Source organism: Balaenoptera borealis, assembly GCF_965194805.1.
Source record: "Balaenoptera borealis genome assembly, chromosome: 20".
Lineage (NCBI taxonomy): Eukaryota > Metazoa > Chordata > Mammalia > Artiodactyla > Balaenopteridae > Balaenoptera > Balaenoptera borealis.
Window position 1 is genome coordinate 60,229,799 of NC_138879.1, and position 8,115 is coordinate 60,237,913.

Below are 8,115 nucleotides of genomic sequence, written 5' to 3' on the forward strand. Positions count from 1 at the left end.
CACGGGGCGGGCCCGCCCAACGGACGTGCCTCCTGGCCAATGGGCGGCCCGCGCGCCGCCCGCCCCGCCCCTGCCGCCGCTCAGTGGGCGCCCGCGAGTACGCCCGCTGCGCGTGCGCCGCGGCGCGGGGCCTGCCGGGATTTGTAGTCCACGAGCAGAGCTCCGGCGTGGGCCACTGGGGACGAGTTTTTGAGGGGAGACGCGCGTTCCCCCATTCGGAGGAGGCTTTTCCCTTCCTGCAATGAGCGAGCGACGCGCACACTCAGATAATGAGGCAGCCCCGTCCCGAAAGCCAGGAGAATTCTGACCGGGGCGACTCCCTGGTCCCCGGCCTCAGTTTCCCCATCTGCGCCATTGGCCCAGTGATTGACGAGTTGTATTATGTTTGACCAGTTCCACGGGACACCACTTGGACCATCCCCCAGCGCACCAGAGCACCGCCCACGCCACGCTTCTGGTCCCGCTGGGTGGTGAGTCAGGATTGCCCTTCTCCGCCCACAGCCCCCTGGGGAACTCCTATACATCCTTCAGGATCCGACATAAAAAGCTCTGGTGGCAGCACGGGGGATTCTTAGGAGCGCCATCAGCTAAAGAGAGGGACAGAGACCCACTGGGGAGAAGAGGCCGTTCCTGGGGAGCTGGCATTTGGTCCCGAGATTGGATCCGGGCTTCTCCGACGTGGGGGCAGGGCCTCCCTACGCAGGGAATGGTGTATAAACAAAGCTGCACCGCCTCCACGCTGAGGGACGATGGCCTGTCCCCACCCACATCCCAGGCCTCCTTTTCTCATCTGGACAGTGGCCTGGAGGCTGAACCTTTCCTTCCAAGACTGAGAATAGGCTGCCCTGGGCTCAGGGTCCCAGAAGCTTAGGTGGGGCAGGTAGGCCTGGCCCAGACCCCACCAGCTGTGTCAAGGGAGGCGCCTGACTTGTGACCCCAGGCAGTTGCCAAGCCACAGGCCTGACCACACCCCCACCCCCAGTCAGCCCTGCTCAGCCCTTACCTGGGGTTGGGGCTGGATCTGGAAGAGGGCCGAGCAGAGAGGCAGGGAGGTGAGAGGAAGGAAGGTAAGAACAAGGCTTACGAGTGTCTACAGGTGTGGCAGACACCAATCACATCCCTTTCCTGGTTTCAGCTGATTAAGTGCTCTCAACAGGTCTGTGAGGGAGGAAAGCCCCGAGGTTCTAGATGAGGAAGCTAAGACAGGTGGGTGCAGGCAAGGGGGCTGAGCTGGCGGCACTGAGACGGGTCAGGCACCTCCGGCCTCTGCCCACGCCATGTCCAGCACAGGCAGCTCAGGCAGGTCTGACGCCTGGGTTCTGGTCCCTGCCCTGCCACCCATGGCTGACTTTCACAGCCTGAGCCCCAGTGGCCTCTTCTGCAGAACGAAGGCCTCACACGGGGAAGCGTTAGGAAGGTGTTAATTCACATCCCTACTTCCGTTGCCTTTAGAAGCTGTGCGGCCTGGAGCAAGATGCTTAAGCTCTCTGTGTCTCGGTTTCCTCACCTGTAAAAACGTGGGTAATCCTAGTACCTGCCTCAGAGGGTCGTTAGGAAGATGAGATGAATTAGCACTTGTAAAGCCCTTAGACCAGACCGCGCCAGGCAGACAGGAAGTGCCATGTGGAACTCAGCTGTTGTTAGAGCTCTTGCTAATTGCTGTTTGAGCTCTGCCCCTCTGTCACCCTGGGCAAGTCCCTGCCCTTCCTCAGTCTCCACTTCTGTCTTTGAAAGGGGACCGAGTCAGCAAGCAGTAAGCAGCCATGCCTGCCCCACCGCGCACCCCCAGCTCACAGTCTAGGGGAGCACAGAGCCGAGTGGCGACCACAGCCACCCGGAGTTCGCTGTGCTGTGATGGGGACACCCGGGGGCGGTGGGAGCCCAGAAGAGGCATCTGATGCAGGGTAGGTGCCCCTGGAGGGAGGGGGGCAGTTCAAGCTGGGCTGTAATGGGTGAGCAGTTCAACGGTAGAGTGGGCAGGGGGTGGAGAGGGGGGGCCCAGGCAAGCAGGGGTCCTCAGAGTGTCAGAACTCCCCCCACACCTGTGCGAATGCCCATGGAGTAGGGCCCCAGAGCCTGGATTTTAAACCAGTCCTTTCCCAGGTGACTCTAAGGCCCCAGCTTGGCCCCATCTGATCAGGTTCAAGGGGTTAAATGGGTAAACTGAGACGTGAGCAGATAGGCCCAGCCCATCCACACGTGGGGCACGGTTAAGAATGGCACGGGGTGAGGGTGGGACACCAAGGACTGCTCGTGCTTCCCTTCCCCCGTGAGCCCGGGCCCAGGCGTATGATTACCATGGTCACAGGGCAACAGGGCCACGCCTGCTCATTGCTCAAAGCAGGAAACAGGCTCTGGGGAGCCCAGGCAAGGGCATGGACACAAGGTCTTCAGTGACCTGAGGCGGCCCCGCAGCTGTCCTGGAGGTTGGGGGGATGATGGGGGCAGGAGGGCGCCTGAGTCAGCAGCACTCGAAGGGAAAGCCGGTCCCTCTTGCAGCCTCCCAGCCTCAGGTCAGCCTCAGGCCAGGGATGGGCTGCTACCTTCTCGGCATTTCCTGGGTGGGGTGGCCTCTCCCTACAGCCTCCTCCTCCTCCTCCTTCTCCTTGGCCACCCCAGGGCCCTCACCCAGCTCTGAGGTGGGACCCAGGTCTGGCTTCAAACCCCAAGACATGCCCTTGCTAGCTGGGTAACCTCAGGTAAGCCACTTGTCCACCTTGGGCCTCAGTTTCCCCATCTGTAAAATGCAGTAAGGACTAAATGAGATGATTCCAACAGGAGTGGAGCCCAGGGCCTGGCAGGCTCTGTATCTAGTGAGCCAGTCATTCCTAGACTCTGGCTCATAACTAGCTGCCTCACCATTCTTCAAACCTACCAGACAGGCTCTGCCTTGGGACCCCTGCCCTTGCTATTTCCTTGCCTGGGATGCTTTGCCCCCAGGTTTTCACTTAACCAAATCCCTCCCCTCCTTTTGGTCTTGACCTGATGACACTTGCTCAGGGAAGCCCCCCTGGCCTCTCGATTCCTGATGCCTCCCTTGCCTTGTTCCTCTCTGCCTGCCTCTTCTCACCCACCGTGCCTCTGACTTCTGTGTATGTTACTTGTCTTCCAGCTTGAGAATGTGCTCCCCGAGGGCTCAGTTTTTAATGCTGCCGTTCACTGCTGTGTCCCCAGTGCCTAGAACAGTACCTGGCACACGGTAGGTACTCAACACGTTTAAAAAATAATGTACGAATTAATAAAAAAAGATCAGAAGCAAATGTGACAAACTGTTAACACGTGTGGGTGGTAGTGTGGCTTCTCTTAAGTATTTTTCAGTGTGTTTGAAATATTGCATTAAAAATACAAAACGCAAATAATAATAGTCCACACTGTTTGGGAGTCAGAGGTCATAGGAAATGGTGGCTGAAGCTTGTGGCGAGGCAGGTGCAGAGTAGGGGTGTCCCCGAGCCAGGCCGGCATCCTCAGAGGCAGGCGCCCCCATAGACGCTGTATCTGTGCTTTATCTGCCTGGGCCTTGCGGCGACACTGGAGGTAGGTACAAGGACAGCCCACTTCACAGACAGGAAATGGAAGCTAAGGCCCAAGGCCACCTGTGGAGAGAAGGAGGGAAGAAGGGGTGGCGAAAGCCCCGCAGGGAGGCCGCAGGGAGGCGGCGTAGCGGCAGCCAGGGAGTGGGAGGGAAGGCAGGACAGCCTGGGCCAGGGAGATGGCCCCGCCTTCCAGGAGCTGGCCCAGATCCTGACTGAGGCCACGACCCTCCTCTGCTGCCCAAACCACACAAGCAGCTTCTTCCTGGCGGCTCAGCTCCCCGGGGCCTGGCAGGCCCCGCGATTCCTGGAGTGGAATCTGGGCTGGGGGCAGGGCGGGCGGGGCCTGGGTGGGAGGAGATGAGGGGTCCAGCAGGGTGGGGGCTGCCTGGGAGAGCACCGGGGCCCTCATCCTGCATGCTGGCTCTGAGGGCCCAGATGGGGAGGGGCAGGGGCAGGGGCTCTGGGGCCCAAGGAGGGTGAGCAGTGTGCTGGGCCTCGGGGAAGGGGCCAGGCAGCGGGAGGCTGGGCCAGACCCAGCCTGTCCTCGATTTCCAAGGGAGGAGCCTGAGGCTCACAGAGAAGTGACCTGCCCAGGGTCACGTGGGGCACCACACAGGGGTCTTTGGACCTCCAGGCCAGGGCTCCCTCTCCAGAGGCAGGGCTGCCAGGCCTCACACTTGCCCTGAGCCTGGGTCTGAACTGTGCTTTTCTCGGTTCACGCTGTGTCACAGGACCTGGGGATTTGGATGCACCGGCCCCCTGCAGGGGTGTCAGGTTTGAGGCTCCAGGAGATTCTCAGAGGCCTATTGGAAGGTGGGGTTCTGTGCTTCATTCGTCTCTGTGGCTGCAAGTTCTAATCCTGCTCTGCCATTTCATCTTTCTGGGCCTCAGTTTACTCTTCTGCAAGATGGGGGTGAATAGTAATTGCTACCATCGATTAACACTGAGCAGTTGATCTGTACCAGGCACCAGTCATTCCTTTCATTCTATGCCTATTTTACAGAGGAAGAAACCAGGATCAGAGAGATTTAAGTAACCTGCCCAGAGTCCCACAGCTAGTACATGGCAGAGTCAGGGTATGAGCCCGGGCCCCAAGCGAGGTATTAGAGGTTGTGCTGAGAATTAAATGAGACAGATCGTAAAGGGCCTCACTCACAACGAGTCCAGAGAGGGTGGGAGTTAGGGAGTTCAGTCCTGGCCTCCCAGCCTGGCGTGGCAGCAGTGGGCCACACAGAGCTCCCTGGGCTGTGCTGAGGGAAGCCAGCGGTCCACGGAGCCCAGGACAGCCCTGTCCCACAACGTGGCTTCCAGCAGGAGCCGCCTAAGGCAGAGGCCACTGGCAGCGCAAAGGCTCGGGGGACAATGCCCGGCGAGTTGGACCGCCCTGCACAGCCGCTCACCCGGGGGCCCTGGCTGAGCAGGGTGGCAGCAGTGGGGAACCCAAGTTCTTGCCCCTGGGGCCTCAGCTCCCCATCCAAACCAAGGGAGGGCTGTGCCCCGCCCACTCCGAGGCACCATCGCTGGGACTCTGCTGCCGCACCGTGGGCACCGGAGGGAGTGCGCCAGGGAACGCCCCGACACCCACAGCTGGAAGACCCCAGCCCTCGGTTTGGAGCCCCTTAATCTCTACAGGTGCCGTGCCTGCCACGCTCCCTTCTCTGCTCTCCACACAGCAGCCTGCGGGACCCTAACTAAGTCTGACCACCTCCTCCTCTCCGCAAAGCCCTCCGTGGGGAGCCGCTTGCAACCGCCGGTTGTCACGGTCTAAGAATCTTTGTGAGCCAGCTGTTGAACACAGCCGTTGTTTAAAAACTAACTTACACTGAAAACAGAGGTAAAGTTCAGAACTAAGCACTTCCTGGTTTACTTCGTTTCCCTCCTGTCTGTTCTTCTGCATTACACTGGCTGCATCTGTGCGGTGGAGACACTGTGATAACGGCGCTCGCGGCTGTGCTTGGAACCAGCCAGAAGGGAATGTTTCCACGGCCACAAATCAGGCTGGGTTTACCGCTCATGTTCTAGACCAGTGCCTCCAACAGAGACACAGTGCAAGCCACACATGTAATTTCAAACTCCCCTAGTAGCCAGACTTAAAGAGTAACAGCAAACAGGTAAAATTAAATAACATACTTTATTTAACCCAGGTATGTCCAAAATATTATCATTTCCATGTAATCAATATAAAGTAACTAATGATATTTTTTACACTCTTTTTTTGTACTAACTCTTCAAATTCTGGTGTGTATTTTACACTTAAAGCACAACTCAATTCAAACCAGCCACATTTTTTCAGGTGCTCAACAGCCACGCTTCCAGTGGTTAATGTATTGGACAGCACAGGTCTAGACTGAAGAAATGGGTGGAGAAAATATTAATGATGCAGATTTAAAAGTAATACTGAGGCTGAAACATTTCAATCCCACTAACAATCTGTTCATCAGTGAGTAATCAGTAGGTCACGTATCAAATTTAACGACAAACTTATTGGGAAGAGAGCAGGGTAGTAGTAGGCTGAACAGTGGCCCCCAAAGGTATCAGGTCTCAATTCCTGGAATGTAAATTTTTTTTAACATTTTTTAACTTTGCTGATGTGATTAAAGATCTTTACATGGAGAGATTATTTTTGGTTATCCAGGGAGGCTGTAATGAGGGAGAGGCAGAGGAGATCTGGGACACAGAAGAGGAGGCCGTGTGGCCACGGAGGCAGAGACGAGAGTTATGTGGCCACAAGTCAAGGAATGTCAACAGCTGCCAGGAGCTGTCAGACGCGAGCACAGGCCTGCCACACTGATTCCAGCCCAGTGGTGGTGATTTTGGATTTCTGACCTCCAAACTGTGAGAAAATAAACGTCTGTTGTTTTAAGCCCCCAGACGTGTAGCGATCTGTTTCAGCAGCCACAGGAGACTAATACAGGCAGATGGGATGCAGCTCCGTTTACCATATCGTGGCTGAATTACCACCACAGGCGAGCTACAAATACAAGAACTCAACAACGACAACAAAAATCAATAAAAGCATTCTGTGGGAAACAACTGGCTAAACAGAACTTAAAGAGTACTCTTTTATTACTGGTAATTTATGTGCTGCACATCTATGAGTACGATCTACAATAACCTTGTGTGTGTGTGTGTGTGTGTGTGTGTGTGACACACACCAGGTTGTCTTGTACCCTCAGCAGAGCTCAGCACAGTCGTACACCTGTATTTTTTGAATGAATGAATGTGACTTTGGGCCTCAGTTTCCCCCACCACACAACAGGCTTATAGGAATGGGATGGGCTCCCCAGGTGGGAAGGGCTGGAGCCAGATGTCGTTGGAGCACCTACTGTCTACACGCCTGGGCTGGGAGCAGAGACGGGACTCAGCACGTGGCCCACACAGCGCGCTAGTGCCCCAGCAGAGGGCTGGGGACAGTCAGATTCAGGGACTCGGATACGGCCCCCCGTCTGCTTGGGGACGACTCAGAGGATTCTCACGGTCCCAGAGACGGGGTGCCATGGGGCCGCCGTACGGGGACGGAAACCTGCGCCAGACTCAGCAGCACCTCCGAGGGCTGGACCCCGCTCCTCTGGCCTCATCCCTCAGTCCTCAAGGCAAAAGGCCTCCTTCACTCGGGGACTAGGAAGAGCCCAGGTCTGGCTTCGCCACAGCTGCAGTGGAGAATCCCTCGCAGCTCCCCAGCCCTCCGCACGAGCCCCCATCCCGTGACCCGAGTCAGGGGCCCAGGCACGGTGTGGTGACCTTTCCCTCCGCTCCGACGTCTCCTCTCCGGGGCATCCAGGGCCCTAGCCGCCCAGCCCAGTGGCTACCCCTGCAGGCCCAACTGGTCACAGACCCCAAGGAGGCTCTGCCCACCTCACCCCCACTTCACATCCTGCCACTGATCTGCAGGCCTGAGCCCTGGCCACTCACTTGCTCCCTCTGGACTCTCCCCTCCCTGTTAAATGGGGAGTTAAGTGGCTTGCCAGGTTTTCACAGCAAGCATTTGGCCAAGCAGACTGGCTCTGGGCACTGGAAGTGAATGAGGGAGACTCTAGACCAAAGCCCTTGACCAGAACCCGGGAGCCAGGTCCAGGATCCGGAGGGACTAAGACGCCCTGGACCCCACCCCTAGTCCACCCAAACCCCTCTGCCTCAAGCCTGGATCTGCACCCACAGCTCTACCGCACTCTTCTTGAGAGCAGCGGCTGGAAGGGTTTTGCTCACTATGGGGCCACAGTAAGGGCTTGGCCAGCATACAGTAGGAACTCAAGAATTTGTTTAATGAGCAAAACCACCTACGTATTTTCTACAAAGGCCAGGCCCTCTCCTGCCTTTGCTCATGCTGTTCCTCCTCCACTGGCCCGCAGCCTCTCCGATCACCCCAAGGAAGACGGGCTTCCAGAACTCAGCACAGTAGGATCCTGGCTCCTGTGGGCCCACGGTGCCCTGGGCAGCTGGACATACGGTTTACGAAGTCCATCCTCCTTGCAGCTGGAGAAAGGACAGTGGGCGAGCCCGTCCTCAGCCCTGCGTCAGCAACTGCTCCTCTCCTCTGGGGCCTCGGTGGGCAATGAACTCTGCCCCCCCACCCCCTTCAGAG